We start from the raw sequence: 11599 nt of genomic DNA, 5'->3' as shown, positions 1-11599 counted from the left end.
CGCGACATGTGAACGGCCCCAAAGTCTGTCTACACCGGACGCGACGCGACAAAGCGACCGTTGCATATCATTTGAACTTTGTATCAGTACGTCATAAACGAGGCATCAGTTTACTGTCGGGGATTTGTCGTGTCGCGCCGCGTCCAGTGTAGTCAGTCACACAGCATCACTGATTAAAATGGGTTCATAATCATAGTATTTTGTCGCGCCGCTCGCGCCCGGTGTAGACACGGTGAGAGCCACGCAGATGCGTGTGAACACTGAATTCTGTTCACTTCTGCGTCTATTTGTGCCTGAAATACTGTGCTCTGCAAGTATCCTTGTAAACGCAGTTGCTTATGGCTCAGGTGACTATGCAGTGTCATTTTACATTTGATTATTCCATTTCTGTACCTGAATACTGTTAGACTTACCCGAAGAATATAACACCTCACAGGTGTGGCATATCAAGATGCTGATTAGACAGCATGATTATTGCACAGGTGTGCCTTAGGCTGGCCACAATAAAAGGCCACTCTAATATCATATTATATCATAATATCATATAATAATATCATATTATTTCCTTTCTGAATATAAAATGATAATTAAATGCAGTGGCATTCAAAACAACAATATATTCAACATAAATGCACATATAAACTTATCCAACTTCAGTGTCTTGTCTCAAACCTCCTCCAAGGACTGAATGAATCCAAGGCTTATGATCATAATGAAAATCTTCCATTCATGACACATATACATTCAGCCCAAAAAAAAAAACAGAAAGGAAAAAAAAAAAAAAACATTCAGTTTGAAAAACAGCAGGACAATAATTTACCTGCAAGGCAGCCAATGATTGATAGCACCACAAGTCGTTTCCATAGTAACGTCATCTTTAGTTGCCAAGGGCAAGTATGACTCTCATCCAATTGCTTGTGAATGGAATGATTTCTCCCTTGAATGTGAGACGTAAAATCTGTGGGGGGAAGTAATTACAGAAATAATTAAAATAAGACATTCTGAGTCAAATATGACAGACGTGCTGCTTTTATAGACAAATCCGAAAGATTACACCTCTGTTGAAGTGATCACCTTGACTGTGGGGACAAATACTAGAAATACTATAGAAAAAGTTAACAACTAGGATGTTTTCAATGTGACAGCAACTAAAATATTAAAACACTGCAAACAAAAGCCTTGGGAGACTAGAGTTAAAATGTGCAGAAAAGCAATGCAATAATGTTTTGAGTATGAATGACAGATGAGAGTGACGCTTCAATGGAAGAATAAAACAAGGAAGCAGACAGTTAGAAACCCCCAACTGTTAACTCTGTACAAAATAGTCATTGCACTTTTAAAAGAGAGTAACAACTGCTTTTGTTCTGAAGTTTGATGCAGTCTAAATTATGCATTATTATTCGTGATAGCAAAGAAACAAACAGAAACCTGCAACATCAGAGAAATCAGGGGGCTGGAATTTGTTGACCTCAAAAGCTACTTTCTCTAGACTATTAATAGGAGCTAGAAGTCAACCTAAATACTGTTAGCCGCTTTCACTAGCACATAGCATTCCACCCACATATACAGGCAAAATGACATCTTCTGAGGCCCTGCGTAGGGTTGAATCTGACAGAATAATGCACAATGACTTCTCAGAGGACCTTTCATTTTGATTACCAGAAATGCAGACATTTACATATGAGCTTTATGCATTTCTCAATTACAGTGTGATGCCATCTTGCAGGAAATATTCTTGCATTCAAAACAGATGAAGTGCAACCAAATGGAACAAAAAGCAGTGGTCTTGAGATGTGTTTTTCAAAGTTAAACTACTTTAAACTTAACACAGCATCTTAAACAGTGCTGGGTAGTAACTGATTACATGTAATCTGGATTAATCAGATTCCAAAAATTAGGTACTTGTAATTAGATTTTACTCGTAATCAGGCTACAGTTACTTTCTTTATTGATTACATGATTATTCAAACAACAGCAATAAATTGTTCATAATTTATTGATTCTCCCTAATTCCTCTTTTTCATCTTTTAAATGTTCATTTCTAAAATAACTTAGCACTTATATACATTCAGAAAGTCTTTCAGTTTTGTGGACATTCACACAAAGACCATCATATGCGCTTCATGGGTCAAAAAGCTACATTTACTGTATTTTATACTATTATAAAAGCTATCTTAACAGTCTGGCATGCACTTTGGGATTTTTATTTCATGAGGGGCTCACTCACTCCTGTGAGTATTGGAGATTTTCCTTTACTCACTTTATTTTGCTTTGAAATTCCCTAACTGTCACAGTTCCAGCTCTATGGCCTGAGGCCATTTGATTTTTTTTTCTATCTACAGAACCAGTTAGCACCCTGAGGTTTAAAACCATTCGTGTACACTCTTTCCCCAGTTCTTTTTCATAAACACATACTCATTTCTGCTGCACTGGCCCTTTAAATGAATAAAGGCATGAAGGCTTAGAGAAAGGGTAATCTGCTATCGTTTCATTATAATTGCTTCAGAGAAGCCCCATGTTTAGTGCTGTATCCTAGTGGGGATAACTGCTGGGTGTCTGTTGTAATTGCAGGGACAGGGGGTCTCTGGGTGGATTTGCCTGGCGTCTTTTAAGTTTGGGGGCACATTATGCCGCAGGAAACTCTGTCAGATTGGATTACACAGCTCAGCTTTTGACGCAGGACAAGAAAGTAGAGGAACTGCAGCTACAGTCCTCCAATGAAAAACATTACATTTGTCATTGTTTCTCATTATGACCTATACATGTAACCTGCATGCAACCCCCCCCCAAAAAAAGTATGCTAACAGGCAAGTCGACAAAAAAAAGGACAACTCACGCCCCACAGCAAGGCTTCCAAGAGCAGATTTCTGTTGTAAAAAGAAAATGCGAGTTAACAAACTGGATGTAGATTTCAAATTGTGTGCATGTCACATCCAGCAACACGAGAGACAGGGCATAAATTGCAATTACAACCAATCTCTCAAGAGCCTTCCAAAAAACTGAGCTGTGGTGTCATTTTCACCAGCTTCCTCCAACCATCTTATTAAGCAAAATGATCAGCATTCGACTAGCAAATGCAATGAGGCGGTGCAACATCACCTCCGCGACAGTGCTATGCCATAAAAGCCATTGCATGCTCCTATTGCACCATTACTTGGTTAGCATGAACACTGTTTTGGCATATAATGGATATAAGAAGTGTTTAATGGTGTCTGTTTTGCAAAGGATATCAGGGTGGGGGAAGCAATTCAGGTTGATTTCATACATGTCAAGATCTGAGGACTGGACCGGCATGCACAACGGTCTACATGTGATTACAATCAGATAAAACAATGTATTACAGAGATGATTGTCAGTATGGGAAGTGTTAATGAACATGCCAAGCACTGTAGCTCTCATGATTATGGTGCATGATATGCCAGCAACCCACTGTTTGATGAGGGAAAATATTGTATCAACCAGATGTTTTATTTTTTATTTTTTATCAATCTGATATTAGGGTTAGGTTTAGGCTAGTGGTTCTTAACTGGTGGGTTGCAACTTAAAAACAGGATTTTTTCAGAGTTTTTTTTCCACAAGAAAGCTGAACAAAAACTACTTATCCCCTGACAAACTGAGGTTCTGGAGGGAACAGCCCCTGAAACCATCCTCATCGTGCTTTTGAGCAAGCCACTTAACCCCAGGTTATTCCATGCGGATCATCCCTTTAATAAGTATACTTCTTTGGAAAGAAGTGTCAGCTAAATTACTACTTACACTAAAGCCATGAACCTGAGCATTACATGTACTTATAGACTATAATTAATGTAGATCAACTGCTTGGTGGTACTTCGACTGACATTAAACATTTGGTGTGAGAGCTGGTTTCATACTCCTGTAAATCATCAGTTCTTGTAACAATGTGGTGAAGTTGACTGTATATTGTGTTTTTGACAGTGAGAATAAATCATGTTCCATTCCTGACCATCAAACCTTAGCAATTCAATGGAGAAAAATGTACTGTGATTATGTCTGCTGCAACCACTGTTTTTATTGTGAACTAAAACAATTAAAAATACTTTCCTTTAATTGAAATTAATAAAATAATAAAATAAATAAATAAATAAAATACAAAAAAAAAAATATTAGATGAAAATCTTTAAAAAAGTGAAAATTATAAATGTTGCTTTGGCAACTTACTGAAATAAAGTTGAAGTACTAAACTAAAAATAATATAATTAGTTCATAAATCCAAAAAGTGAATTAAAACAAAATATTAAATAATAATAATAAAAATGACAAAAGCACAAAACCAAATCACTAAAATTTTAACTGAAAAAAAAAAAGGGTAATTAAAAATATTAATAAATACTATAATAGTATATAAATTATACTAAAATGACAACTGCAACTAATACTAAATGAAAGGGATAGTTCACCTAGGGCTGGGCGATATAGCTAAAAAATATATCAACGATATACAGGTGCATCTCAATAAATTAGAATGTCAAAACAATGTCAGCTTTGCATTAAAAATTACATAACTGAGCAAGTGACACTTAATGACAGTTGTCATAAACATGCATAAAAAACCCTTCATATTCATGACATGTGTCATGTCATGTTTATGTAGGTGTCATGTCATGATTATGAAGGTGTCATGTCAGTCTTATGCACACCCCTTCAAGTAAAGTGTAACCGAATACTTCATAAGTAGTTTTTAGTTTACATTTTTAGTTACACATTTTTAGTTTAGTTTTTATTGTTGGCCTTCTGGAAAGTATGTTCATTTACTGTACATGTACTCAATACTTGGTAGGGGCTCCTTTTGCTTTAATTACTGCCTCAATTCAGCGTGGCATGGAGGTGATCAGTTTGTGGCACTGCTGAGGTGGTATGGAAGCCCAATGTTTCATATCGTTTGGTATCGATAATTATTGACATTTTTTATAACCTTTTTTAAAACAGAGCAATAGACTTTTTTTTTTTTATTTAACCACTGTATTTTTATATTGTTATCGATGAAGGTGTACCGTTGATAAATATCGATACCGTTTTATCGCCCAGGCCTAAGTTCACCCATTCACTGCCATTATAAAGCTTGGAAGAGCCAGGACATTTTTTAATATAACTCCGATTAAATCCATCTGAAATAAGAAAGTCATATACACCTAGGATGTCTTGAGGGTGAGTAAATCATGGGGTAATTGTAATTTTTGGGTGAACTATCCCTTGAAGCATCTTGAGTGCAAAATGACCAACAATGAATGAATACAGAGTGAAAGTGAAAAAAGTGAAAGTGACGTGACATGTGGCCAAGTATGGTGACCCATACTCGGAATTAGTGCTTTGCAGAGAGCGCTGTACATTCACTCCCCCTGCCTACAACCCCTGCCGGTACGAGACTCGAACCCACAACCTTTGGGTTATAAGTCCAACTCTCTAACCATTAGGCCACGACTTCCCCCGTGCTCAGAGGTGAGCACAAGTAAAGCAGAATCCTTGAACAGCGGTATACACAATTCAACCGTGCTTATGCATCACAGCATTTAGATTCGTAGACCAACATTCCTAGAAACAGATTTCCTCTATAAAATTGAAAGGTGCTTTCTATAGAAGTGTCATGGGGCAAGGAGAGAAAGGGCTTGACACAGCGTGGCACTGTACAGTGTCTTGTTGTCTTCAGAGCATCTTTATCATTTGGTTTCTGCATAGACCTATGTTTGCCTCTCTCGTTATTTACACTACATGACATGTGCGAATCGGTGGGCGGGGCTAAACAGGCAGTAATGCAGAAGCAGGCGTTGATCTTATTCTGAGGAGGCTATAAAGTGGCACATTCCACAACCTGTCATTTTGGCAAATTGGCTTCAATATAGGCTGATGTTAGACTAACGAGAAAGTTTTGAGTTCTTAAATTTACAGGATGTTTTTACAGTAAAATGACCTCTTATATGTCAAAAAATCAAGGAATTTTGATTTCTCCGTTTTAAAAAAGGTGGTCCAAATAACTTTTGCGCTATATTACATGTTTCAAGATAGCTTTAAAAGATCTTCAATAAATAGTTTGATCTGGTTCACAAAATCAGTCTGAACGATTTTTGTTTATGAATCAGAGAAAGTGATTGATTTAGTTGCAAACTTAATTGACTTGACTTCAGCAGACTTGGAATATAGCATCACATGGACCACAAGTAAGTTCTACAAAATGTGTTTGTTTTAGTTCCAAATAAATAAGAGAGTCATACGGGTTTAGAACAACACAATGACAACTTTCATCTTGGGGTGAAGTATTCCTTTAGGCCTCAGTCTGAGATTAAAATAGATAGACTTAGAAAGATAACGAGAGAAAAAAGGTTTGTGATCCGGACTGCAGAAAGCAAATTCGAGAGATGGATTTTAAGAAAGGCAGAATAAATAAACTAACATTACTTTAATCTCTAATGAATTCCTCCCTCATGTTCAAATTTATCTTTAGTCTCTCTTTAAATAAACTTTATACGCCAAGTCTCAGAGGAAGCCAAGCTGTGCTGTTGAGTGGTTCGACTGAATTCTGCGCACTGCTGTTTCCCAGTGTTCTCACCTCTAATTTAGCTGTGGTTGTTAGCAACAGAATGAGATGAGCCATGCATCCCAGATGCATCCATAAATAAAAATGATCACACGAGAGAAGGATCCCATTCCTATTTGAATAGCAGATGTGGTGCGGATAGAGAGCCGAATGTGTATGTGTCATGCCTCTCTGTCTCACTCCTTCAATACATAATGGCACTAAAGTTCCCACAGCTTAGTCACACCTTTGTGAGATTATAAACCAGGGCGATAAAGGCAGTGTTGGCTGATCTATGGAGAGGCTGATAGTTTATTGATCCACCTAACACTTGTTTGAGTGTTAACTTCAAAAGAAACTAACCCAGGTCGGATCAGAAAAGCATTACAAGTATTATGTGGTTTTACCCTCTTATTGACAACTGTGTGGTGTTCTCAAATGTTTCAACAAATTCATTTCTATACTATTCCCAGTCATTCCTGATTACTTTGTGGAATTAGATTAAACAATTATTCTTATTAGCGTTCAGATGAGTCCAAGAAGACCCTCAACAGACTGATGTTTCAAGCTGACAAGTTTTATTCATTTACAAATTAGCAATGTCTATCTGTTTAAATATTTAAAGCAGAGCAAAACCAGAAAAATCACTTTTCCAGACTTGGAAAGCACAATTCCCTGAGATTTCTCTCCAAGGAATTCCACATATATGTGCCTTCCATACTGTGTGAAGGATTCATTATAAGGGAATTTTGTTACGGGTGACTTGAATAAGAAAATAAATGGAGATGTTGAAGACCTATAGGTAGCACCTGCCAGTTTTTATCCCTTATACATCATATCTGTCTGAGTCTGAGGAAATACAAGGTTATCTGCAAGATAAGAGTGATGTTTGTGCCTCATGTGATCTGCCCTACATGACTGAGATCAGCATGCAGTTCACCTAATAAATCACACATGTGCTGCAACTACAATAGCATAAGGCTCTGACAGAGTTGACATAAAAAAGTTAAAAAATAAAATATGGCCAAACAAAATTTGGTTGCTTTAAGTGTTCACATGCTATACGTCCAAAAGAAAGTTGTTACTTGTGGTCAAATTCTATTCGTTTAACAACAGCTGATTAAATTGTTTTCACTGTTGTTGATAAAATATCATTGGTCAAGGAACATACGTGTTAAAGGTCATGCCAACATGGCAGATGCATGTCGGGAAATATATAGCTACTACACTCCTGCATACCTGAAGAACGCCCACCATCGATGTAGAAGTACTGGAAGTGCTCCATTGAATTCAGTACATACTGCACTTTATAAGATTTGGGACGCAGGTTTTCATACAGCAGTGTTATAACCGCTCCTCAACAGCGCGACAAGTTTAGTCTGATTCTCGAAGAATTATGATTCAATTCATGTTGAGTGGATACAAAACTTAGCATAGTACGACTCTCGGATAAAGTAGGCTACTCTCTTGTGGTCCTTGTTCTTTTTAGTGAATCAAAAACATACAGAGCGATGAGCATAGTCCGACTCCAGAAATTACTCTTTGTGATCCGATTCTTTTCAGTGAATAAAATGCAGCACGACAGGGTAATCCAATTCTCCAACCAATGACTCTTATAATCCGAATCTTTTTTTTGTGTGTGTGAATCTTATATGGACCCGTCGTGGTGTTTTTTTTTTAATCGATCTCTTACTGAACCTCAAGTTGTTAATTTTGTTTTGTTCACATGAAACGAGTCTATGTTATGTTACACGTAAAGCTGAAAGGTTTTGTTGATAGGCTACACATGAAAGATAGGCCTACACATATGAGTTTTGTTATAACTAGTGGTGTCATATGAATGAATGACTGAATGAATTAAATCACCACATTTTTTTTTATATTTGATACTCAAAAAAAGTCTAAGTGAAAAGTCTAAGCCCGTTTAAACATTTTATTTTTTAGTAGTATTATTATTATTTGTTATAAACTATCTGTCCTCTTAAATCTAAAATTATCCCACATACATACTGCCGAGTAATGCTTTAAGAATGGCATTACTTTCCCCCCATATATTCCTTCCTTAAAATTACTAAAAGATCGCAAGTGGCACCGGTTTTGAAGAATCGAAATTATCAGTAGCCTATACGTTGAATACGATTATATAAGTCATTGTAGGCCTACACATATGAGTTTTGTTATAACTAGTGGTGTCATATGAATGAATGACTGAATGAATTAAATCACCACATTTTTTTTTATATTTGATACTCAAAAAAAGTCTAAGTGAAAAGTCTAAGCCCGTTTAAACATTTTATTTTTTAGTAGTATTATTATTATTTGTTATAAACTATCTGTCCTCTTAAATCTAAAATTATCCCACATACATACTGCCGAGTAATGCTTTAAGAATGGCATTACTTTCCCCCCATATATTCCTTCCTTAAAATTACTAAAATATCGCAAGTGGCACCGGTTTTGAAGAATCGAAATTATCAGTAGCCTATACGTTGAATACGATTATAAGTCATTGGGGTCGTGGTCATTTTTCTAACGATATCCGTAATGTACAATCATTTACATTATTTGGCATCTCCAATAAAACTTGCGTTTACAGTTTAACTTAAATAATCTAATAGTGCGTGGCTGATGATTCAACTCACCGTGATGCGCTCCCGTTCACTGTATTCCGAAATAAGAGAAGACGTGGGAATTTATTCCATATTCAGTGATGGGATGAACCTCAGCACCTCTAACCCCCTAATGTCGTCTGTAACATCTTTCCTGATATCGTTCTCTCACTTTTAGAACCAAAGAAATGCCCTCTAAATCGAAGTCTATGTGGAGTCGGACAGGAAAACGAGATTTATTCCCTCTCGTGCGCAGAGATGCTCCTCGTATTCCCGCAAGCGCTCCGCAATTAGTCCACGAATCACAGCGCTCCGGCGTATCCACTGCACACCTGCCTCGTGATCGGTTTCGACCAGCAGAGTGATCCAGAAAGACGGTTGGTTAGGTATATATGATGCGTATCTCCTCCTCCAGCAAGCGCTCAGTGGATGAAATGCGTAGTTGTGGTATCTAACATGCTGATGCACCTCCAGCTGAGAGTGTCTTTGTAAGCACGTCCCAAATTCATAAGTGCCTCTAAGGGAAGATTTTTATGTGATGGTGATCATTTGCATCACTTGTCTAATGCCTGCCCTCTCCTGCAGTGCCATTTGCTATTTTCTGGTTTGTGCAGTCATAAACTGGAACATTAAGAATTTCATTTGCACTCTTGCAATATTAAAACTGTAATGTCTCTGCTTTAATTCCCCGTTCCTTTGAATAAAGCCTATCTATTGTTTATGCTCCTGACTACCAGAAAAAAAAAAAGTTTTGTGAATTTAATTTTTTTTTCATGTCATTACATTGTTTATGTGCTATGCTGAGATATGACAAGAGCAGCTCAGGATAAACCTAAAGTGAGAAGAATCAGTTGTTCCACAAAAGCATTACCCCTGTAGCACTTTCAGTTTGTTCACAGCTTGACTTAGGGGAGATGAGTGCTATTTGTCACGTTTTACTCCTGTAAATATTTCTCAGGGCAGGTTTATTTTTGAAAGTCAATTAAAGGCACAAGCCTTAAATTCTCGACCACAAAAAAAGCACTTAAGCATGTTCACCAATAAAATATACACACATCAACACACAACAATCGACCCAGTGTGACACATTGTCATGCTATAACAAAACAGTACACGAAACATCAAAAATTCATATAGGTTAAAGCAATATTTTGGCATAAAGATAAATTACAACATGGAAAACATATGTGACAACTTGCCCCAATAAATGAAAACCTACTGTAAGCTGCCATTTTGTGTTCATTTAATTATGCAACAACAATTACAATATGATGATAATTGGAATTTTTAGTTTGGAGGACAGAATTCTATGTACTGATGTAAGAATGATTTTGAACTATAGGTATTTAAAACAAACATTCAAAAGATACAGCTAGAGAAAATATGCATTTGTGTAAATGGACTGTTGCCTCAAAACCGTATGGGTACTGACATACAGCCCTTGTGGATGTCCATGTGTGACAATTAGCCCCAGTCTCCCATAATTTAAACTGACTAGGAAATCAGTGAATCTCAGATAACCCTACCATTCCAGGTCATTTGGAATTCGGCTACAAAACAGCATACCCTACTGCTGAATGCCACCATAACACAGTTACTGTTCCTCTTCTGAACCTTGCACAACCTTTGTCCTTCAATGTTATAGACTGTTGAAAAATAATAATAATAATCCTGCCTAAGGTGGTTTGCTGGTTTTATCTGGCTGAGTTCTGCTGTCCAGACTGGTTTGATGGTCTTGGAGGGTTTGGGGCCACCTTGGTAAAGCAAGGAGACCAGCTAAATAAACTTAAACCAGACTAAACTATGAAATAAACTGGACTCTGGACCATCTCAAGTCAGATTTCAAGACCATATTTTGTATGACTAGTTGAGACCAGTTCATTCAAGTCCAAGTCCAGGCCAGGTCCAAATGCTCCTGAAAATATGGTCTTAGTCTCGGACATGTCTCGTATTGTCTGGACTGAGGTACTACAACACTGCAACTGGTTTAAGCTGTTATTTTTCCATCACCAAGTTAAAATCCATTTACTCTTATAATTTAACCAATTATTGATCCGGTAGTCTTTGCAATAGAAATATTTAAAGGATAACCAAGATTACATCCATATGATTTTGCAGAGTGAACCAAACACTTAACAGCGTCAGTCGATAAAGACTGTGGTATTTGAAGGCTGGATTCGTGGCGTGGTATTGTGGCTCAGGGATGGAGATTTTTCTTCGACCCATGTGTCAAAGGGCAGTGCAGTTTCTAAGAATCAGAAAAAGAGACACTGATGATGAACCTCAGCACCTCTAACCCCCTAATGTCGTCTGTAACATCTTTCCTGATATCGTTCTCTCACTTTTAGAACCAAAGAAATGCCCTCTAAATCGAAGTCTATGTGGAGTCGGACAGGAAAACGAGATTTATTCCCTCTCGTGCGCAGAGATGCTCCTCGTATTCCCGCAAGCGCTCCGCAAT

At 37.3% G+C, this 11599-nt stretch overlaps 1 pseudogene; it reads right to left on the bottom strand.

The window, feature by feature from the left end:
* LOC107680710 (contactin-3-like) overlaps positions 1-9568 on the bottom strand; it is a 63332-nt pseudogene extending 53764 nt beyond the window's left edge.
* Positions 9569-11599: the final 2031 nt, after the last annotated feature.

The sequence above is a fragment of the Sinocyclocheilus anshuiensis genome, unplaced genomic scaffold (assembly GCF_001515605.1).
Source record: "Sinocyclocheilus anshuiensis isolate Anshui unplaced genomic scaffold, SAMN03320099.WGS_v1.1 scaffold396, whole genome shotgun sequence".
NCBI classification, from domain to species: Eukaryota; Metazoa; Chordata; class Actinopteri; order Cypriniformes; family Cyprinidae; genus Sinocyclocheilus; species Sinocyclocheilus anshuiensis.
Note: the sequence above shows the minus strand (reverse complement) of the source record. Positions and strands in the feature narration are given on the sequence as shown.